The sequence below is a fragment of the Danio rerio genome, chromosome 4 (assembly GCF_052040795.2).
Source record: "Danio rerio strain M-AB ecotype USA chromosome 4, GRCz13ab, whole genome shotgun sequence".
Classification (NCBI taxonomy): Eukaryota; Metazoa; Chordata; class Actinopteri; order Cypriniformes; family Danionidae; genus Danio; species Danio rerio.
Window position 1 is genome coordinate 57,151,051 of NC_141024.2, and position 22,950 is coordinate 57,174,000.

The window sequence follows — 22,950 nt, forward strand, 5'->3', positions numbered from 1 at the left end:
GCTCTGTGATTGGTCCACTTGGTAGTGGCCAAGTGGACAGATAATGTATCTCCTCCCTGTAGGCCGTCTCATCATTATTGCTGATTAGACCAATCACAGTGGTGTCATCTGCAAATTTGATGATGATGTTGGATCTATTCACAGGCCTACAGTTGATAGTAAAAAAAGAAGTAGAGGAAGAGGCTCAGCACACAGCCCTGTGGTACACCAGGGTTAAGTGTGACGATGGTGGAGCAGATGTGGCCTGATCTGACATTCTGAGGTCTTTTAGTCCGAAAGTCTATAATCCAGTTGCAGAGAGACGAGTCGACATCCAGGTCTCTAAGTCTAATCATTAACTAATGCAGAGTTCAGACTGCATGATTTTGAAAGTAGTCGTGTCATAGATGTTTTCACACTGCGTGACTATCTGGGCTAGCATTTTGTTGCTGCTTTATTTTCACTGCAAGATGGATCGGCGACAGGGACTTGAACATTGCATGACTTTACAATAGGAAGAATCGCCGACAACTTCTTCTAAACTACGTCTCACAACCCAAAAACCATCTGTTTGACCAGGCTGTGGATTAATGCTAATATTGCAAATAATGTTAAATTTCTTACACAGACCAATTGTTTCACTTTACAGGACCTTCATCAGGAGCCATGGCTTTAGATTTGGACTTTATTCTTAAACTGAAAAACCCATCCCCATTCGCTGCCATTATTTGAATCACCATGTACCACAGATTCAGCTAAAAATCATCAGTAGTGTTATATTAACATTAAGTTAAATAAATATTAATTTATTTTCTTCTCGGCTTAATCCCTTTATTAATCTGGGGTCGCCACAGCGAAATGAACCGCCAACTTATCCAGCATGTTTTACACAGCAGATGCCCTTCCAGCTGCAAACCATCACTGGGAAACATCCATACACTTCCATTTACACACATACACTACGACAATTTAACTTACCCAATTGCCCTATAGCGCATGTCTTTGGACTTGTGGGGGAAACCGGAGCACCCGGAGGAAACCCATGCGAACGCGGGGAGAACATGCAGACTCCACACAGAAATGCCAACTGATCCAGTCGAGAATCGAACTAGCGACCTTCTTGCTGTGAGGTGAGAGCGCTACCCACAGCGCCACCTGTTAAATAAATATATATTTTAAAAATAAAAAGAATTAATAACTGAAACTAGCTCAAATGTTATCGATTATTTATGTCATATGCCATGTCCCGAATAAAACACGTTACCGTAATGCACAATTGTTAGTCATTTGTGACTCCTTTATTACAGCACTCCCACAAGTTTCTCTCTTGCTTTCACAAATAAAATTATACATATTTAATGTATATCTAAGTTTTGCCCAGCTAGCAAAACCTGCAGGTAAAGGTAGCCTATAAGCATATTTTTTTCAGTGCATGCATTGACTGCATTGTCTAATACATAGAATATAAGTATGTTTGTGGTTAATTAGATGGCATGATAAGCATGGACATGAGCATTATTCAGAACATAGCCTATATATTTATTTTTAAAATGTTATATTTATTTAGAAATTAAAACTATATTAAATTTCAACTTGCAGTAATAATCTAAACATTAAACTTTGTCTGGATGTTGTGCATTTATTATCTTTTAACACACCTAAATCTGACGATTGTTCCTTACATGTATATTACATTTATAATGATACTTAAATTTATTTAATCAACTGACTGTTTACTTGTGAATAGTTTGTTTAGTTACACTATATTTAAAGTGATTTCTTTTTTCGACTACCTTGTAATGTTCAGCCAAAATAAAGACATGCAAAGGCTGATTTATACTTCTGCGTCAAATGCACGTGTATGGTCCGATGCAGCCTGCGCGCAGTCGAATAGCCCTTGCCGTGGCGCATCTCTCCAAAAATGTAACTACACATCGCATCAACACGTAGCGCACGCTCTATTAGTGGGCTTGGTAGCGCTTACGCGTGTGGGCGGGGTTGAGAGCCACGCCAACCCATTGGAGCGAGTGTTTACAAGTGTAGAGTCCCATGAAATAGCTCGAGGTGGAAACTGTTGCTTTGTGTTTACCTTATGATTAAAGTTGTTGCATGACCGCCGGCTCCCGCCTCAGAATGAGCGAGTTTTAATTTCTTGGTCATTAAGGTAGTGCTCAGAAAAAACAAAACCCAAGCGAAGAAACTCCATACAGAGGGAACATATAAACCTACTGCTTTTGTAAGTGTTATTGTAGAACAACACAAACAGCGCGCACAAGTATAAGTGCTCAGCTGCACGCAGGGCAGGCGCCGTAGGTCACGCCAATCACTCAACGCAGAAGTACAAACCAGGCTTAAGGCCGAATGTGCATTGTGCAATTTTGAGCCAAATTCTGATGCGACTCTTCTTTAAATCAAATTAAATTTCAACTTCAATATTTGCTGTGCTGTGTTGTGTTGATGCAATGTACAGGAGGAACAAAGAGGTGAATAACCTCTCTTGGTCGGCAATCAGATAGTCGAATCATTTTATGTCAGGTCAGACATTTTGGTCGGCCCTCTTGAGAGAATCACGGAGTTGAATCAAAGTTGTGCTTTTACTGCACCCTAGTACTGTGAAAACTAGGGAAGCAACAATAACATTTACTTATTCTTCACTTGTCACAAACCTGTTTGAGTTTCTTTGTTCTGATAAACACAACATAAGATCATTTGAAAAATGATGAAAACCGGTAACCATTGACTTCCATAATATGTTTTTCCTACTATGAATGTCAATGATTACTGGTTTCTAACACTCTTCAAAATATTTTATCTTGTGTTCAACAGATAAAAAAAAACTCAAAGGTTTGGGACCATGGTGAGTGAATAGTGAGTAAATTTCCTTTTTTGGGACTATTTAGATTTTTCAGAGCAACATATTTAGTTAAGAGACTGTTAACTGTAATGTGTAGTGATAAATGTTTTGCAGTTACTTACCATAAAAAGTTGATGGAAAATTCCAACTGCAGTACTGGACAGAAAATGTGTTTAAACCCCTGACCAAGGAACTCAGCAAAGGAAACTTGTTGTACAGTACCTCAAATGAAAGGAAGCACATGATTATCATTTAGGTTCAAAATTCAGCACAAGTAACAACATGACCAACTTCTTAATCAACATATTGTTTACCGATTAATGATTAGTTAGGGTTATTTTTATACCAACACCAATAAGGTTAGCAAGAACTTTTTCTTCAGTTCAACATTAAATATTTTAGCTGAATTTTCTTTAATGTTTTACTGAAGAAAGAAAGTCTGTGGGTGAGTAAACTAACGTTAATGGGGAATTTTTGGGTTTACCCCTTCAAAGTCAGATTTTTTTTAAATCAGTGATCGTCACTGCCTGATTGATACGATATAAAGTGGGTCTCAGACCAGACAAAGCACTGCATTAAATTCCATTCTTCAACGCTATGTCTTAAAAATATGTACATTTATTTTAACCACAGTATTTTCCATGAAGTTTTAGCACTCGTCTGCATGTGTTTTACGTTTGAACAACTAAAGGAATGCTTCAGCTTATTTAAATGATATTATTTTAATTAAATTACATTATCATTGATGTAAAAGGCACTTTATGAATATGGAAAAAGTCACATTAAGTTAACCTTGCGCTGGACGTTTATCGGTGGCTGACAAACACTTGTTGTGAATCTAAGTTAGCCCATTAACAGCATTATAACCCCAAAGACATAATTACAGCATCTCACGTAAAAAATAAAGAACTGTATAAATGGACGCCCTTTACGTTAAAAGTTAATGTTACGCCAGTATGGGCACACATTCGACAACCTCCTAAGACAGTCAGTAGTGCCCTAACGCCAGACCAAATCGTTCTAAAACAAAATCAGTATGGTACTGTCCGTTCACAACTATCTAAACGCATGTTTAATGTTAACCATAGTAAAAGCCACGGTAAATTCACAAAGGACTGAGCTAACGTTAGCAACGAAACTTTTTTCGTTTGGAATGGCGGATCACGAACACTGTCGTCACATCAAAAAACATGCTTATTCTCTTGAAAATAGCCATTTACTTCATTAAAAACATTATATATCAAGTCTACATAACTACATTCTTGCTAAAAAGAATCTTAAATATATTCTGCGACATAAAAGCGAGATTTGTCAAACCGTGTGTAACGTTAACTGTTAGCTTAACTTGTGAGCGCGCTCGACGGCTGGTCGCTGTGAAATTTAAAAACGACCAAAATAGACAGTCTGAACGAGAGACCATTTTATGCATCTATGTTACCCACAAAGTTTTTTCTGTAATAAACAGTCTGGTACAATATAAAATGTGACTTACTGTGCAAATGGATGTACAGAAATCCGGCTCTGGCGTCTTGCTTCCATCTGACTGGATTCTGTAAAACTTCCTTTGGGCTTTGGCGCCGAGGCAACGGAACATAACGCGCATGCGCACAAAGCTAACATAATTTTTTCTAATAGACTTTAATTAATTAATTTAGATGGGTTCAAAACACATCTAATTCACTTAAAACCGATTAAAAATAATTTAATAAAATCAACAACTAAATTAAATTGTTTAAAATAAACTAAATTGAATTATGTTTAATTTAATAGAGGCCTAAATCATTTTTTTCAGTGTACCAGGTGCTGTAAGCTTTTCGAAGTCCTTCATTTGGCAGCTGATAGACTTCCCCGTGTCACAGCTTCGCTGCCATTGTTTTTTTCTCGCCTTCAAGGGCATTGTTTCTGTCGGTGCTGTGTCGATGCCAGCTGAGCTGCGCTCGTTCCCTGGTGCTGCGCCTGATTTAAATAGCCAACTCTTGACGGCCTCTTTCGCGTACGGCCATACCACCCTGGACACGCCCTCTAGTGTGAGTTAGAGTTGGTGCACTGCAGGAAGTGTGAGGTGGCAGAAGGAAGAGAGAGGCTCTTCCATTTTGGCAGTTTTGTTTTTTATTTTTAGTTTTTGCATTACAAAGTTTACTTCAATTGTTTTTTCAGTTAAAGATTATTTTTAACTAACCCCAAACAGTAACACTGTTTTGGGGTTAGAAAACAACAAAATGGACACTACGGAGAAAGAGAATGGACAGGACACAAATGGAAAAAGGAACAGAGAACAAGGAAATGCTACAAACATGCTTGAAAGGACACGAAATGAAGATGCCGGAGAAAACAGCAATGAGACATGGGCAACAGTTGTCTCAAAGAAAAAAGAAGGAAAAGGAGGTGGTCAAGAAAAGAAAGGGGATCTACAATCAATTGCAAGTATTGAAAGTGAAAAGAATACTGAAGGACAAATGAATGCTTTAAGTCAAAAACAACAAATGCTGAACAAAATAAAGAAGCAAGCAAGATATCAAAGAGAATATAAGAAGGAAGCCACACTGACAATGATGATAAAGGATGTTGAAAACTCAACTATAAACAACATAATCAAAGCAGTTGAAGACAAAGTCGGGATTGGCAAATTAATTGGACTGAGAAGGAAAAACAACAACGAATTTGAACTGACAATGGAAAGTGAAAAAGAATGCGAGATATTGATAAACGGACTGATGATTAATGGAGAAGAATGTGAAGTGAAAAAGCTGTGTGCAACAGAAAAAATGGTATCTTTCCTGAACTTGCCCAGTTATATACAGGATGAGGAGATACAACAGAAAGTGAGTAATTGGGGAGTAACTCCTATACTGCCAATAAGAAGGAAATATCATCCGGGAACAATGGTTACAGACGGAACACGATTTGTGAAGGTAAAATTTCCCAAAGAAGTTAAATCTTTACCATACAATGTTGGCTTTATGACAGAAGAAGGGATGCAGTATTTCAGAGTGATTCACGATAATCAATTGAAAATGTGCAGACTTTGCTCAAGTACAGAGCATGAAAAGAAAGACTGCCCAAATTTCACGTGCAGGAGATGTCTTCAGCAGGGGCATTATGTGCAGGACTGCGAAGTTCCGCAGTGCCAGGGCTGCGAGAGGGCATCAACAAGATGTAACTGCAACAAAGAGGAGGAAGTTGAAAGGATGGAAATACAAGCGTCACTTGAAAATACTGCAACAGAAAGGAAGGAGGACAAAACAGGAGAAGAAAACAATACAGAAGAGGACAGAAATGAGCAAGAGGATAAAGAAATGGAACTGGGAGAAGGAGCAAACAAGGAAGAAGGAGAACCAAATAGTAGACAATTTGCTGAGGAACAAAATGATGAGGACACTACAGAACTGAACATTGAAGAGAGACAGGAGAAAACAAGGACTGAGGACAATGAAATAAGAGCAATAAATGAGGTAAGAGCAATGGATTTTGAAAGGGGGAATTATGGACTGGAAAAAAAAGAAAAAGGAAAAAAGATAAAAGATTTAAAATCAAGATCTAAAAGTGGCTTAATTATATTGAAATGGTTCTACAACGGCAGAAAATAAGAAGAGAAGAGATTAAAGAAAGAATGGAAAGGAAGAAATTTGAAAAAGAAGATACAAGAAACATTTGTTTAAGTGACAGTGACTCAGAATGAATGGTGGTTATTGGTTTATCCAATAATTATACTAATGAGTAATGTATGTGTGGTATCATTGAATGTAAGAGGATTGTCCAAATGTGAAAAGTTTGAAAGATTAACGTGTTTGACAAAAAAAGTGTGATATATTATGTTTACAAGAGACAAAGTGGGAAAATGAGATTAAAAATGAAATGAGAAAATTATGGAATGGTGAAATATTTAGTAATGGAAATATAGAAAAGAATAGAGGAGTAGCAGTTTTAATAAAAAGAGGGATTTTTGAGAAAGTAGAATTAGACTATAAAGACACAAATGGAAGAATAATAATTGTAAAAGTTCTGTATGGTGGGAAAAGTTTTAGAGTATGCAACATACATGCACCAAATGAGGAAAAGGACAAATATAACTTTTATAAGGAAATAGATAAGCTAATAGAAAAGAATGAAAACATATTTATTTTAGGAGATTTTAATATTGCCATGCAAAGAATAGATATAGATGACTCAATGAATTTTAGAACAGACAGAGGGAGGAATGAACTACAAAATTTGATGAGAAAATGTGATTTGGTAGACGTATGGAGAGAGCGGAATGGTATGAAAAGAGAGTATTCAAGAAGAGAAATTGCAAATAGGATTTTAAAGCAAAGTAGAATTGACTTGTTTTTATGTAAGAAAAAAGAAGTACAATATGTTAACACAATTTTATATAAAACCTATAGTGAAAGTGATCATGATTTTTTATGGATAACAATGAATTTTAATGAGATTGAAAAAGGACCAGGAGTGTGGATACTCAACACTGAGCTGTTAAAAATCGAAAGTTATAAAATGGATACAGAAAATATAATAATTAATAGTGTGAATGATGAAATGTTTGAAACAGAAACAGGTTTATGGTGGGATAATCTGAAAAATAGAATAAAAGAATACTCAATAAATATATCAGAAAAAATACAAAAGGCAAAAAAATTCAAAGAAAATAAAATTAGAAAAGAATGGAATGAAGAAATGAGTAAAGTAAATGGGATAAATGTTGACAAAATAATAGAATTACAGGAAAAGCTGAAGAAAATTGAAGAAGAAAAGTGTAAAGGAGTAATTATTAGAAGCAGAGCTAAAGACATTGTAGAAGGAGAAAGAAGTACAAAATACTTTTATGAATTAGAAAAAACAAGACAGAGAGCAGCTATAATAAAATGTATAAAAACACAAGATGGGAAAACTGTAGAAGACAAAGAGGGAATTTTAAATGAAACTAGACGATTTTATAAGGAATTATTTACAGAAAATGGAGTTAATTTAAATGATGAACATTTTTTATTAGAAAAAATAACAGCAAAATTAAATAAAGAGGACAAGGAAATGTGTGAGAGTGAGATAACAGATTTAGAAATAGAAACAGCTATTGATCAGTCGAGAAATGGGAAAAGTCCAGGAATAGATGGACTACCAGTTGAGTTTTATAAAGTTTTTAAAAATGTTTTAATTCCTATTTTAAATGAAATATACAGTGATATTTATGAAAAAGGGGAGTTAACTAATAGTATGAAGAAAGGAATGGTGAAAATGATTTATAAAAGAAATGGAGACAAGGGAGACTTAAAAAATTATCGACCCTTAAGCATGCTGAACACGGACTATAAAATTTTAGCAAAGGTTTTAGCTAATAGATTGAAAGTAGTTGTACCTAACATAATCAAAACAAATCAAGCATATGCAGTTCTAAAAAGAGACATAACTGATGTCATAAACAATATAAGAGATATAATATGGTATATGAGAGAGGAAAAAGAAACATGATATATAATCAGTGTCGATTTAGAAAAAGCTTTTGATAGAGTGGAACACAAATATATGATGGATGTAATGGAGAGATTTGGTTTTGGAGAAAGATACTTACAATGGATAAAATGTTTATATGCAGATATAACAAGCTGTATAAAAGTAAATGGTTTTTTAACTAAAGATTTTAAAATTACAAGATCAATAAGACAAGGATGTCCAATGTCAGCACTATTATACACACTTGTATCTGAAACATTAGGATTAGCAATTGATATTGAAACGCAAATACGAGGATTATGTATAAAAGGAACAGACTTAGAACACAAAATATTTCAGTATGCTGATGATACCACTTTAATAGTAAAAGACAATAAAAGTATTGAAAAAGCAGAGGAAATTTTAAACAGATATTGTAAAGGAACAGGAGCAAAAATTAATAAGGAAAAAACTAAATACATGAGACTGGGAAAAATAAATGTTTTACCAGAAAAAATCTAATTTAAAGAGGAGAAAGTTGATATGAAAATTTTAGGTATAAGGGTTGGTGAAAATGAAAATGAAACAAGGAATTTAATGTGGGAGGAAGTTTTAAAGGGAATGGAGAAAAGATTACATTTCTGGAAATTAAGAGGTTTGTTTTTAAAGGGGAAAGTTTTAGTTTTAAATTCCTTATTATTATCAAAAATGTGGTATGTTTTAGGTACAGTGAGTTTGCCAATGAGTGTGTATAAAAAGATAAAAGCTATTGTTTTAGATTTCTTATGGGATGGAAAACCTTCCAAAATAGCGTATGACACCATAATTGGTAAAGTAGAAGAAGGAGGCTTAGGTTTAAAAATTTTAACGGTTGCAAGAAATGTGATATGGAATAGAAGGAATATTGTTAAAGAAAAGAATGGCAAATTGTCTGTGTGTAAATTGTTTCAAAGAAAAATGTCTGAACTGCTAAATGCTCTTTTCTATTATTGTAACATGAATGACAAGATTGATGTATTTGAAAAAGACTTTTTAAGTGGGAATGCATATGTTCAAATGGCTTTATATAATGTAAATGTATTATTACCTGAATGTAACTGTTTTTAATTTTTGATATAAAATAAAGAAAAAAAAGAAAAAAAAAAGAAAAGAAATGCCCGATCTCATCTGAACTCGGAAGTAAAGCAGGGTCGGGCCTGGTTAGTACTTGGATGGGAGACCGCCTGGGAATACCAGGTGCTGTAAGCTTTTCGAAGTGCTTCATTTGGCAGCTGATTTAAATAGCCAACGCTTGACAGCCTCTTTCGCTTACGGCCATACCACCCTGGAAATGCCCGATCTCATCTGAACTCGGAAGTAAAGCAGGGTCGGGCCTGGTTAGTACTTGGATGGGAGACCGCCTGGGAATACCAGGTGCTGTAAGCTTTTCGAAGTGCTTCATTTGGCAGCTGATTTAAATAGCCAACGCTTGACAGCCTCTTTCGCTTACGGCCATACCACCCTGGAAATGCCCGATGTCATCTGAACTCGGAAGTAAAGCAGGGTCGGGCCTGGTTAGTATTTGGATGGGAGACTGCCTGGGAATACCAGGTGCTGTAAGCTTTTCGAAGTGCTTCATTTGGCAGCTGATTTAAATAGCCAACGCTTGACAGCCTCTTTCGCTTACGGCCATACCACCCTGGAAATGCCCGATCTCATCTGAACTCGGAAGTAAAGCAGGGTCGGGCCTGGTTAGTACTTGGATGGGAGACCGCCTGGGAATACCAGGCACTGTAAGCTTTTCGAAGTGCTTCATTTGGCAGCTGATTTAAATAGCCAACGCTTGACAGCCTCTTTCGCTTACGGCCATACCACCCTGGAAATGCCCGATGTCATCTGAACTCGGAAGTAAAGCAGGGTCGGGCCTGGTTAGTACTTGGATGGGAGACCGCCTGGGAAAACCAGGTGCTGTAAGCTTTTCGAAGTGCTTCATTTGGCAGCTGATTTAAATAGCCAATGCTTGACAGCCTCTTTCGCTTACGGCCACACCACCCTGGAAATCCTCGAACTTGGTACATTCCAGGAAGTGTTTGGCTGCAGTTGGGAGAGAAAGGCTCTCCCTACTCTTTGTTTATTTTCTTTTTGATTTGTAAAGTATTAGAGTTAATTTGTTTTTTTTGTTTTTGTGAAGTTTATTTTCCTCCCAACAGCATTAGCTGTTCGGGAGGAACTTATTTTTTTCATTTGGAACTCTTTTTTTGGAGTAAGCAATGGCGGACGGATGCACGGCAACAAACACGGACATGGCAGGAGAAACTCGACTGGTGAAAGATAATGGACTGGCAGGAGGAACGCGAAAGGCTATCGACATTGGATTAGGAGGAGAAACAAGCACGGCAAACGACAACGGACTGGCAGGAGGAACAAGCAAGGCTAACGAAAATGGACTGGATAAACGACCACGAAATGGAAACAAAACTGAAAAAAGTAAGTTTGCGGAGAGAAAATACTTGAAGGAGGCTACGGTGATTATAAATGTGGAAAACGTACTTGAGGTAAAGGCAGAAGATGTTATTAAAGCGATAATGGAAAAATGTGGACAAGGGAAAATGTTGGCGCTCAGACCCAGACAAGGCAAAGAATATGAACTGACCATGGAAAAAGAAGAGGAGTGTGAAAAACTTTTAGAAGGACTAACAATTAATGGAGTGAACTGTGAAGTTAAAAGTTTGCACAACCGAGATTATGTAGTTTCCTTCTTGCACCTGCCTGTCTACCTGGAAAATAGTATAATTGTAGAAAAATTGGAAGGATGGGGTGTTGAGCCACTAACAAAAATTAAAAGAAGATGCTACCCGGGCACTGACATCGAAGATGGGACGAGGTTCCTGAAAGTAAGGTTCCCGAAGGAGGTGGCATCACTGCCCTATAGCACGAGGCTAGAAACAGCCGAAGGACCACAGCATTTCCGGGTGATGCACAGTCGGCAAGTGAAAACTTGTAGGCAGTGCATGAGCCCGGACCATCTGCTGAAAGACTGTCCTAATTTCAAGTGCTACAGATGCGGAGAATGGGGGCATTTTGCACGATCGTGCACCACTGTCAGATGCTCGGAGTGTGCAGAATTCTTAGATAAATGTGAATGTTGGATGGAAGGGAAGGAAGGAGAAAAAGAAAAACAGGTGGACAGACAGGTGCAAGAAGGAAATAAGGAGGAAGATGCAAAACTTGAAGGAGATCAGGAGGAAGAAGCAACACAGCAAAGAGAAATAGAACAACTAAAGAATAACACTGGAGAAGTTGTGGATTTTAATAAAGATGGAGAAACGAAGGAGGGAGGAAATCAAATGATGGAAATTGAGTTTTCAGACATGGAGGACAATGGACAAGAAAAAATTGAGCAAAACAAAGACATGGATTATGAAGAAGATGCAAAGGTGGACAATATGGACAAATGTATGAAAGTGAATTTAAGAAGAAGAACACTAAAGGTAAAACCAAATTTGGACAATGTTAGAAAAAAGGCCAAAGCTAATATGTTCAATGTGTTAAGGAGTTTAGAAGGAGGGGAAGATGAGTAATGTATTTTAAATATTTATTTTTATTTTTATCTTTTCTTTTAATGGTTTTTAATTGTGTTAGTTTTAATACAAGAGGTCTTTTAAATGTTGGAAAATTTGACAAGGTAAAGGAACTATGCAAAAAACAAAACTTAATTTGTTTACAAGAGACTAATTGGAATGATGGTGTGATGGAAGATTTTAAAAGAAGATGGAGGGGGCAAATATTTTATAATAATGGTGATGGAAGGATGGGAAGAGGGGTCGCTATTTTAGTCAAAGAAGATATAAAGAATGATGTGGAAGAACTATACAATGATAAAGAGGGGAAATGCCTTGCTATTAGAATGAGAGAAAATAATATGACATTATGTAACATTCATGCTCCAGTAGCAGAAAAAGAAAAGAAGGACTTTTTTAACAGAATAAATGATCTTATGATTTTATGGGGCGAAACTATTTTAATAGGAGATTTTAACACGGTTTTTAATAGAATTGATTTAGCGGATGGCATGGTTTTTAGGAATGACACTGGGAGAAAAGAGTTGCAGAAACTAATGGCAGAGCACAAAGTAGTGGACATATGGAGAGTAAGGAATGAAGGAAAAAGAGAATATTCAAGAAGACAGTTAGTAGATGGTAACTTAAAGCAAAGTAGGATTGATTTTATTTTATGCAAGGAAAAACTGGGTGATTTTATACAGAGTGTTTATTTTAAAGAAACAACGCTAAGCGACCACAAGTTTTTATTAATGAAGATTGATTTTAATGAAACTAAAAGAGGAAAAGGGATATGGATTTTAAATACAGAAATTTTAAAAGGAGAACCTTATAGAAAGGCAATAGTGGACTTAATAAATACTGAAATACAAAATGAGATGTATCATGAAGATAAAAGAATATGGTGGGATAACACAAAATATGAAATTAAAAAGTATACGATTAAAATGAGTAAATCAATACAAAAAGCAAAAGCACATAAAGAAGTAGAGGTTAGAAAGGAATTAAATGACAGTTTAAATCAAGAAAAGGTAGATATAGAGAGAATACTGTTTCTGGAGGAGGAATTACGAAACATAGAAGAAAGAAAATGTAGAGGTGCGATGATCAGAAGCAGAGCCAAATGTATTGTGGATGGAGAGAAATGTACAAAATTCTTTTTCAATTTAGAGAAAAGTAAGGGTAACGGAGAAATTATAAGAGAATTAAAAAAAGAAAATGGAGAAAAAATAAAAGAAACACAGGATATTTTAAAGGAAGTTAGAGATTTTTATGAAAGCCTTTTTAAAAAAGGTGAAATAAATGAAAAAGAAGAAAAAAATTTATTGGATCAAATTGAGGGAAAGGTAACAGAGGATGATAAAAAGATGTGTGATGAGGAAATACAAATAGAAGAAATAAAGGAATCTATTATGCAATTAAGTAATGGGAAAAGTCCAGGATTAGATGGATTAGTATCTGAGTTTTACAAAGTTTTTAAGGATGTTTTAGCACCAATTTTAAAGGAAATTTTTGATGAAGTTTTTAAAAAACAAGAAACAACGCATTTAATGAGAGTTGGTTTAGTGAAACTGATATATAAGAAAAAAGGTGAGAAAAATGATTTGAGGAATTTTAGACCCCTAACAATGCTAAACACAGATTTTAAGATTTTAGCCAAGGTATTAGCAAATAGACTTAAAAAGGTCTTACCCGATATTATCAAAACTAGTCAGGCATATGGCGTAAAAGGGAAAGATATCACAGACATAATTAGCAGTATAAGAGATGTAATACAATACATGAAAGAAAAGAGAAAAAATGGATATGTAATAAGTGTAGATTTCGAGACAGCATTTGACAGAGTTGAACACAATTTTCTATTTGAGGTTTTAAATAAGGTTGGTTTTGGGAATAATTTTTTAAGATGGATCAAGTGTTTATACAACGGAGCTATTAGTCGTATTAAAGTTAACGGTTTTATTACAGACTGTTTTAATGTAACACGATCCATAAAACAGGGATGTCCACTCTCTGCACAGCTGTACAGTCTAGTGACTGAAGCTCTAGGATCAGCTATAATAAGAGATAAAGAAATACATGGAATTAAAATTGTAGAAACAGAAGAAGAACAGAAAATTTATCAATATGCAGACGATACTACACTGATTTTAAAAGATATGCAAAGTGTGATAAATGCAATGAAAATCATTGAAAGATATTGTAATGGATCAGGTGCTAAAGTAAACATGGAAAAAACTGTAGTCATGAGATTAGGCAATGCATGTATTCTACCGGATGTTTTTAAATTTAAAGACCAGAAAGAAATAAAGATTTTAGGGATAACCTTTGGAGAAAATGGGAAAAGAGATAAGGAGATAATGTGGGATGAAATTATCGGAGGAATGGAAAGGAGATTAGAATGGTGGAAACAAAGAAGAGTCAATCTGAAAGGTAAAGTTTTAATCATAAATACGTTGATGTTGTCAAAAATGTGGTATGTGTTAGGAGTTACCCCTATGGATCACTGGCATGAGCAGAGAATAAAACAATGTTTATTGAGTTTTATCTGGGAAGGAAAACCACCAAGAATTGCATATAATGTATTAATTGGAGCAACCGATGATGGGGGGTTAGGTTTGTTAGACCCAGAGACAAGAAAGAAAAGCATGAGAGTCAAAGTAATAAAAAAGTATTTAAATAAAAAATTTAAAGCCGAATGGAAACATGTAATGAGGTTTTATCTTAACAAATGTGGGGGTTTTAATATGAATGATGATATTTTATGGATGAAACTGAAACAAAGCATGATAACTGGGATTCCTGAATTTTATAGAGAAGTTTTACAGGCATGGAGTGAGTTTTTAAATCACGTTGATTTTAAACCTGAAGGGAGGAACATGTTATTAAATCAACCTTTGTTTTTAAATGCTAATATTTTAACACAAGAGAAAGAAGTATATTTTAAATATTGGTTGGAAGCAGGTGTATGTCAGGTTAAGGATGTTTTATATGAGATTATAGAAGGGTTTTTACCAAGCCAAGTAATTGTGGATGCCATGGATGGGATTGGGAAAGATATCAAAAGAGAAACTCTGGTAAAACAATTTGAAATAGTGAAAAGTGCATTACCTAAAGAATGGATAGTAAAAATTGAACAAAATAATGAAAGCAATGATAATGTAAAAGTGTTTTTAAAGGAAAAGGAGAAGGATTTTCAAGAATGTGTTCTCAAAAATTTCTACATTTGTTTCAGAAACAAAGTGCATAAAAGACCAGTTTCAGAACAATTTTGGAAAAAAATCTTTGTGGAAATAGATGAAGAGGGAATCTGGAAGAATTTAAAATGGAAATATTTAGATGCAAAAATTGAAATGTTGGATTATTTTATCAGACATAATGTTATTTTCACTGAAACAAAACTGGCACAAATCGGAAGCAGTGAGAATGCATTATGCAAAATATGTGGACTGGAAAATGAAGGTATTATGCATTTGTTTTTAAAATGTGTTGAATTAAATACATTTATGGCAAAGTTAAAAGAAATGATGAAACAAATGATGGCAAGTGAAACAGAGCAGATTGAAGAGGAGACAGAATGGTATAAAATATTTTTATTTGGTTTTAATGGAAGTAAGACAAGAATTGCAAATTTGTTTTTATCAGTTGCAAGAACTGTAATTTGGGAAAGGAGAAACATTGTTAAAAATAAAAATGCTAAAATAGAGTTATGGAAAATGTATAAAAAAAAACTGGAAAACTATATTAAAACTGTGGAACAATATTTTAGAATGGAAGAAAAAGAGACTGAATTTTACAAAACGTTTATGTTGAATACTCCTTATATTATGTACACACTAGATGGTTTGAAAATAGATTTGCCAGAATGATTATGCTTGTTGTTTTCCTGTTTTAATACCAACATAATGTCTTAAGAAATGTTTGTAAATGATATTTTAATATGCTTCTGAACTGATGTTTTAAATGTTTTTAAATGTATGTATTGTAAAAATTGAAATATTTTTCTAATAAAAAAAAAAAAGAAAAAAAGAAAAAAAAAAAAAAAAAAGAAATGCCCGATCTCATCTGAACTCGGAAGTAAAGCAGGGTCGGGCCTGGTTAGTACTTGGATGGGAGACCGCCTGGGAATACCAGGTGCTGTAAGCTTTTCGAAGTGCTTCATTTGGCAGCTGATTTAAATAGCCAACGCTTGACAGCCTCTTTCGCTTACGGCCATACCACCCTGGAAATGCCCGATCTCATCTGAACTCGGAAGTAAAGCAGGGTCGTGCCTGGTTAGTACTTGGATGGGAGACCGCCTGGGAATACCAGGCGCTGTAAGCTTTTCGAAGTGCTTCATTTGGCAGCTGATTTAAATAGCCAACGCTTGACAGCCTCTTTCGCTTACGGCCATACCACCCTGGAAATGCCCGATGTCATCTGAACTCGGAAGTAAAGCAGGGTCGGGCCTGGTTAGTACTTGGATGGGAGACCGCCTGGGAATACCAGGTGCTGTAAGCTTTTCGAAGTGCTTCATTTGGCAGCTGATTTAAATAGCCAACGCTTGACAGCCTCTTTCACTTACGGCCATACCACCCTGGAAATGCCCGATCTCATCTGAACTCGGAAGTAAAGCAGGGTCGGGCCTGGTTAGTACTTGGATGGGAGACCGCCTGGGAATACCAGGTGCTGTAAGCTTTTCGAAGTGCTTCATTTGGCAGCTGATTTAAATAGCCAACGCTTGACAGCCTCTTTCGCTTACGGCCATACCACCCTGGAAATGCCCGATCTCATCTGAACTCGGAAGTAAAGCAGGGTCGGGGCTGGTTAGTACTTGGATGGGAGACCGCCTGGGAATACCAGGTGCTGTAAGCTTTTCGAAGTGCTTCATTTGGCAGCTGATTTAAATAGCCAACGCTTGACAGCCTCTTTCGCTTACGGCCATACCACCCTGGAAATGCCCGATCTCATCTGAACTCGGAAGTAAAGCAGGGTCGGGCCTGGTTAGTACTTGGATGGGAGACCGCCTGGGAATACCAGTTGCTGTAAGCTTTTCGAAGTGCTTCATTTGGCAGCTGATTTAAATAGCCAACGCTTGACAGCCTCTTTCGCTTACGGCCATACCACCCTGGAAATGCCCGATGTCATCTGAACTCGGAAGTAAAGCAGGGTCGGGCCTGGTTAGTACTTGGATGGCAGACCGCCTGGGAATACCAGGCGCTGTAAGCTTTTCGAAGGGCTTCATTTGGCAGCTGATTTAAATAGCCAACGCTTGACAGCCTCTTTCGCTTACGGCCATACCACCCTGGAAATGCCCGATCTCATCTGAACTCGGAAGTAAAGCAGGGTCGGGCCTGGTTAGTACTTGGATGGGAGACCGCCTGGGAATACCAGGTGCTGTAAGCTTTTCGAAGTGCTTCATTTGGCAGCTGATTTAAATAGCCAACGCTTGACAGCCTCTTTCGCTTACGGCCATACCACCCTGGAAATGCCCGATCTCATCTGAACTCGGAAGCAGGGTCGGGCCTGGTTAGTACTTGGATGGGAGACCGCCTGGGAATACCAGGTGCTGTAAGCTTTTCGAAGTGCTTCATTTGGCAGCTGATTTAAATAGCCAACGCTTGACAGCCTCTTTCGCTTACGGCCATACCACCCTGGAAATGCCCGATCTCATCTGAACTCGGAAGCAGGGTCGGGCCTGGTTAGTACTTGGATGGGAGACCGCCTGGGAATACCAGGTGCTGTAAGCTTTTCGAAGTGCTTCATTTGGCAGCTGATTTAAATAGCCAACGCTTGACAGCCTCTTTCGCTTACGGCCATACCACCCTGGAAATGCCCGATCTCATCTGAACTCGGAAGTAAAGCAGGGTCGGGCCTGGTTAGTACTTGGATGGGAGACCGCCTGGGAATACCAGGCGCTGTAAGCTTTTCGAAGTGCTTCATTTGGCAGCTGATTTAAATAGCCAACGCTTGACAGCCTCTTTCGCTTACGGCCATACCACCCTGGAAATGCCCGATCTCAGCTGAACTCGGAAGTAAAGCAGGGTCGGGCCTGGTTAGTACTTGGATGGGAGACCGCCTGGGAATACCAGGTGCTGTAAGCTTTTCGAAAGTCCTTCATTTGGCAGCTGATAGACTTCCCCGTGCCACAGCTTCGCTGCCATGATTTTTTCTCGCCTTCAAGGGCATTGTTTCTGTCGGTGCTGTGTCGATGCCAGCTGAGCTGCGCTCGTTCCCTGGTGCTGCGCCTGTTTTAAATGGCCAACTCTGGACGGCCTCTTACCCTTACGGCCATACCACCCTGGAAATGCCCGATCTCATCTGAACTCGGAAGTAAAGCAGGGTCGGGCCTGGTTAGTACTTGGATGGGAGACCGCCTGGGAATACCAGGTGCTGTAAGCTTTTCGAAAGTCCTTCATTTGGCAGCTGATAGACTTCCCCGTGCCACAGCTTCGCTGCCATGATTTTTTCTCGCCTTCAAGGGCATTGTTTCTGTCGGTGCTGTGTCGATGCCAGCTGAGCTGCGCTCGTTCCCTGGTGCTGCGCCTGTTTTAAATGGCCAACTCTGGACGGCCTCTTTCCCTTACGGCCATACCACCCTGGAAATGCCCGATCTCATCTGAACTCGGAAGTAAAGCAGGGTCGGGCCTGGTTAGTACTTGGATGGGAGACCGCCTGGGAATACCAGGTGCTGTAAGCTTTTCGAAAGTCCTTCATTTGGCAGCTGATAGACTTCCCCGTGTCACAGCTTCGCTGCCATGATTTTTTCTCGCCTTCAAGGGCATTGTTTCTGTCGGTGCTGTGTCGATGCCAGCTGAGCTGCGCTCGTTCCCTGGTGCTGCGCCTGTTTTAAATGGCCAACTCTGGACGGCCTCTTTCGCTTACGGCCATACCACCCTGGAAATGCCCGATCTCATCTGAACTCGGAAGTAAAGCAGGGTCGGGCCTGGTTAGTACTTGGATGGGAGACCGCCTGGGAATACCAGGTGCTGTAAGCTTTTCGAAAGTCCTTCATTTGGCAGCTGATAGACTTCCCCGTGTCACAGCTTCGCTGCCATGATTTTTTCTCGCCTTCAAGGGCATTGTTTCTGTCGGTGCTGTGTCGATGCCAGCTGAGCTGCGCTCGTTCCCTGGTGCTGCGCCTGTTTTAAATGGCCAACTCTGGACGGCCTCTTTCCCTTACGGCCATACCACCCTGGACACGCCCTCTAGTGTGAGTTAGAGTTGGTGCACTGCAGGAAGTGTGAGGTGGCAGAAGGAAGAGAGAGGCTCTTCCATTTTGGCAGTTTTGTTTTTTATTTTTAGTTTTTGCATTACAAAGTTTACTTTAATTGTTTTTTCAGTTAAAGATTATTTTTAACTAACCCCAAACAGTAACACTGTTTTGGGGTTAGAAAACAACAAAATGGACACTACGGAGAAAGAGAATGGACAGGACACAAATAGAAAAAGGAACAGTGAACAAGGAAATGCTACAAACATGCTTGAAAGGACACGAAATGAAGATGCCGGAGAAAACAGCAATGAGACATGGGCAACAGTTGTCTCAAAGAAAAAAGAAGGGAAAGGAGGTGGTCAAGAAAAGAAAGGTAATCTACAATCAATTGCAAGTATTGAAAGTGAAAAGAATACTGAAGGACAAATGAATGCTTTAAGTCAAAAACAACAAATGCTGAACAAACTAAAGAAGCAAGCAAGATATCAAAGAGAATATAAGAAGGAAGCCACACTGACAATGATGATAAAGGATGTTGAAAACTCAACTATAAACAACATAATCAAAGCAGTTGAAGACAAAGTGGGGATTGGCAAATTAATTGGACTGAGAAGGAAAAACAACAATGAATTTGAACTGACAATGGAAAGTGAAAAAGAATGTGAGATATTGATTAACGGACTGATGATTAATGGAGAAGAATGTGAAGTGAAAAAGCTGTGTGCAACAGAAAAAATGGTATCTTTCCTGAACTTGCCCAGTTATATACAGGATGAGGAGATACAACAGAAAGTGAGTAATTGGGGAGTAACTCCTATACTGCCAATAAGAAGGAAATATCATCCGGGAGCAATGGTTGCAGACGGAACACGATTTGTGAAGGTAATGTTTCCCAAAGAAGTTAAATCTTTACCATACAATGTTGGCTTCATGACGGAAGAAGGGATGCAGTATTTCAGAGTGATACATGACAATCAACTGAAAATGTGCAGACTTTGCTCAAGTACAGAGCATGAAAAGAAAGACTGCCCAAATTTCACGTGCAGGAGATGTCTTCAGCAGGGGCATTATGTGCGGGACTGCGAAGTTCCGCAGTGCCAGGGCTGCGAGAGGGCATCAACAAGATGTAACTGCAACAAAGAGGAGGAAGTTGAAAGGATGGAAACACAAGCGTCACTTGAAAATACTGCAACAGAATGGAAGGAGGACAAAACAGGAGAAGAAAACAATACAGAAGAGGACAGAAATGAGCAAGAGGATAAAGAAATGGAACTGGGAGAAGGAGCAAACAAGGAAGAAGGAGAACCAAATAATAGACAATTTGCTGAGGAACAAAATGATGAGGACACTATAGAACTGAACAATGAAGAGAGACAGGAGAAAACAAGGACTGAGGACAATGAAATAAGAGCAATAAATGAGGTAAGAGCAATGGATTTTGAAAGGGGGAATTATGGACTGGAAAAAAAAGAAAAAGGAAAAAAGATAAAAGATTTAAAATCAAGATCTAAAAGTGGCCTAAACATTGAAATGGTTCTACAACGGCAGAAAATAAGAAGAGAAGAGATTAAAGAAAGAATGGAAATGAAAAAATTTGAAAAAGGAGATGCAAGAAACATTTGTTTAAGTGACAGTGACTCAGAATGAATGGTGGTTATTGGTTTATCCAATAATTATACTAATGAGTAATGTATGTGTGGTATCATTGAATGTAAGAGGATTGTCCAAATATGAAAAGTTTGAAAGATTAACGTGTTTGACAAAAAAGTGTGATATATTATGTTTACAAGAGACAAAGTGGGAAAATGAGATTAAAAATGAAATGAGAAAATTATGGAATGGTGAAATATTTAGTAATGGAAATATAGAAAAGAATAGAGGAGTAGCAATTTTAATAAAAAGAGGGATTTTTGAGAAAGTAGAATTAGACTATAAAGACACAAATGGAAGAATAATAATTGTAAAAGTTCTGTATGGTGGGAAAAGTTTTAGAGTATGCAACATACATGCACCAAATGAGGAAAAGGACAAATATAACTTTTATAAGGAAATAGATAAACTAATAGAAAAGAATGAAAACATATTTATTTTAGGAGATTTTAATATTGCCATGCAAAGAATAGATATAGATGACTCAATGAATTTTAGAACAGACAGAGGGAGGAATGAACTACAAAATTTAATGAGAAAATGTGATTTGGTAGACGTATGGAGAGAGCGAAATGGTATGAAAAGAGAGTATTCAAGAAGAGAAATTGCAAATAGGATTTTAAAGCAAAGTAGAATTGACTTGTTTTTATGTAAGAAAAAAGTAGTACAATATGTTAACACAATTTTATATAAAACCTATAGTGAAAGTGATCATGATTTTTTATGGATAACAATGAATTTTAATAAGATTGAAAAAGGACCAGGAGTGTGGATACTCAACACTGAGCTGTTAAAAATAGAAAGTTATAAAATGGATATAGAAAATATAATAATTAATAGTGTAAATGATGAAATGTTTGAAACAGAAACAGGTTTATGGTGGGATAATCTGAAAAATAGAATAAAAGAATACTCAATAAATATATCAGAAAAAATACAAAAGGCCAAAAAATTCAAAGAAAATAAAATTAGAAAAGAATGGAATGAAGAAATGAGTAAAGTAAATGGGATAAATGTTGACAAAATAATTGAATTACAGGAAAAGCTGAAGAAAATTGAAGAAGAAAAGTGTAAAGGAGTAATTATTAGAAGCAGAGCTAAAGACATTGTAGAAGGAGTAAGAAGTACAAAATACTTTTATGAATTAGAAAAAACAAGACAGAGAGCAGCTATAATAAAATGTATAAAAACACAAGATGGGAAAACTGTAGAAGACAAAGAGGGAATTTTAAATAAAACTAGACGATTTTATAAGGAATTATTTACAGAAAATGGAGTTAATTTAAATGATGAACATTTTTTATTAGAAAAAATAACAGCAAAATTAAATAAAGAGGACAAGGAAATGTGTGAGAGTGAGATAACAGATTTAGAAATAGAAACAGCTATTGATCAGTCGAGAAATGGGAAAAGTCCAGGAATAGATGGACTACCAGTTGAGTTTTATAAAGTTTTTAAAAATGTTTTAATTCCTATTTTAAATGAAATATACAGTGATATTTATGAAAAAGGAGAGTTAACTAATAGTATGAAGAAAGGAATGGTGAAAATGATTTATAAAAGAAATGGAGACAAGGGAGACTTAAAAAATTATCAACCCTTAAGCATGCTGAACACGGACTATAAAATTTTAGCAAAGGTTTTAGCTAATAGATTGAAAGTAGTTGTACCTAACATAATTAAAACAAATCAAGCATATGCAGTTCTAAAAAGAGACATAACTGATGTCATAAACAATATAAGAGATATAATATGGTATATGAGAGAGGAAAAAGAAACAGGATATATAATTAGTGTCGATTTAGAAAAAGCTTTTGATAGAGTGGAACACAAATATATGATGGATGTAATGGAGAGATTTGGTTTTGGAGAAAGATACTTACAATGGATAAAATGTTTATATGCAGATATAACAAGCTGTATAAAAGTAAATGGTTTTTTAACTAAAGATTTTAAAATTACAAGATCAATAAGACAAGGATGTCCAATGTCAGCACTATTATACAGACTTGTATCTGAAACATTGGGATTAGCAATTGATAATGAAACGCAAATACGAGGATTATGTATAAAAGGAACAGACTTAGAACACAAAATATTTCAGTATGCTGATGATACCACTTTAATAGTAAAAGATATTAAAAGTATTGAAAAAGCAGCGGAAATTTTAAACAGATATTGTAAAGGAACAGGAGCAAAAATTAATAAGGAAAAAACTAAATACATGAGAATGGGAAAAATAAATGTTTTACCAGAAAAAATACAATTTAAAAAGGAGAAAGTTAATATGAAAATTTTAGGTATAA

The 22,950-nt window shown here is 36.7% G+C and overlaps 2 protein-coding genes and 18 non-coding genes across 20 annotated transcripts in view; 19 read left to right on the forward strand and 1 right to left on the reverse strand.

The window, feature by feature from the left end:
• Window positions 1-22,950, forward strand: part of zgc:113135 — a 1,020,739-nt gene that overhangs the window by 600,018 nt on the left and 397,771 nt on the right. The gene's annotated exons all lie outside the window — the stretch shown is intronic.
• LOC101886882 (gastrula zinc finger protein XlCGF57.1-like) overlaps window positions 1-22,950 on the reverse strand; it is a 513,813-nt gene that overhangs the window by 403,112 nt on the left and 87,751 nt on the right. The window lies entirely within an intron of this gene.
• On the forward strand, window positions 9,567-9,685 carry LOC137493980 (5S ribosomal RNA). Its single transcript, XR_015486292.1, has one exon. It is a non-coding gene; the product is annotated as a 5S ribosomal RNA (ribosomal RNA).
• On the forward strand, window positions 9,744-9,862 carry LOC137494125 (5S ribosomal RNA). The gene has a single exon (XR_015489651.1). It is a non-coding gene; the product is annotated as a 5S ribosomal RNA (ribosomal RNA).
• Window positions 9,921-10,039, forward strand: LOC137493864 (5S ribosomal RNA). Its single transcript, XR_015489129.1, has one exon. It is a non-coding gene; the product is annotated as a 5S ribosomal RNA (ribosomal RNA).
• LOC137494009 (5S ribosomal RNA) lies at window positions 10,098-10,216 on the forward strand. Its single transcript, XR_015489437.1, has one exon. It is a non-coding gene; the product is annotated as a 5S ribosomal RNA (ribosomal RNA).
• LOC137494011 (5S ribosomal RNA) lies at window positions 16,004-16,122 on the forward strand. Its single transcript, XR_015489451.1, has one exon. It is a non-coding gene; the product is annotated as a 5S ribosomal RNA (ribosomal RNA).
• LOC137493990 (5S ribosomal RNA) lies at window positions 16,181-16,299 on the forward strand. Its single transcript, XR_015489440.1, has one exon. It is a non-coding gene; the product is annotated as a 5S ribosomal RNA (ribosomal RNA).
• Window positions 16,358-16,476, forward strand: LOC137493612 (5S ribosomal RNA). The gene has a single exon (XR_015488927.1). It is a non-coding gene; the product is annotated as a 5S ribosomal RNA (ribosomal RNA).
• Window positions 16,535-16,653, forward strand: LOC137493960 (5S ribosomal RNA). The gene has a single exon (XR_015489389.1). It is a non-coding gene; the product is annotated as a 5S ribosomal RNA (ribosomal RNA).
• On the forward strand, window positions 16,712-16,830 carry LOC137493931 (5S ribosomal RNA). The gene has a single exon (XR_015489275.1). It is a non-coding gene; the product is annotated as a 5S ribosomal RNA (ribosomal RNA).
• LOC137494124 (5S ribosomal RNA) lies at window positions 16,889-17,007 on the forward strand. The gene has a single exon (XR_015489656.1). It is a non-coding gene; the product is annotated as a 5S ribosomal RNA (ribosomal RNA).
• LOC137493869 (5S ribosomal RNA) lies at window positions 17,066-17,184 on the forward strand. The gene has a single exon (XR_015486293.1). It is a non-coding gene; the product is annotated as a 5S ribosomal RNA (ribosomal RNA).
• Window positions 17,243-17,356, forward strand: LOC137494133 (5S ribosomal RNA). The gene has a single exon (XR_015489690.1). It is a non-coding gene; the product is annotated as a 5S ribosomal RNA (ribosomal RNA).
• On the forward strand, window positions 17,415-17,528 carry LOC137494132 (5S ribosomal RNA). The gene has a single exon (XR_015489691.1). It is a non-coding gene; the product is annotated as a 5S ribosomal RNA (ribosomal RNA).
• Window positions 17,587-17,705, forward strand: LOC137493522 (5S ribosomal RNA). The gene has a single exon (XR_015488669.1). It is a non-coding gene; the product is annotated as a 5S ribosomal RNA (ribosomal RNA).
• On the forward strand, window positions 17,764-17,882 carry LOC137493821 (5S ribosomal RNA). The gene has a single exon (XR_015489182.1). It is a non-coding gene; the product is annotated as a 5S ribosomal RNA (ribosomal RNA).
• LOC137493736 (5S ribosomal RNA) lies at window positions 18,062-18,180 on the forward strand. The gene has a single exon (XR_015489031.1). It is a non-coding gene; the product is annotated as a 5S ribosomal RNA (ribosomal RNA).
• LOC137493735 (5S ribosomal RNA) lies at window positions 18,360-18,478 on the forward strand. Its single transcript, XR_015489033.1, has one exon. It is a non-coding gene; the product is annotated as a 5S ribosomal RNA (ribosomal RNA).
• On the forward strand, window positions 18,658-18,776 carry LOC137493755 (5S ribosomal RNA). Its single transcript, XR_015486295.1, has one exon. It is a non-coding gene; the product is annotated as a 5S ribosomal RNA (ribosomal RNA).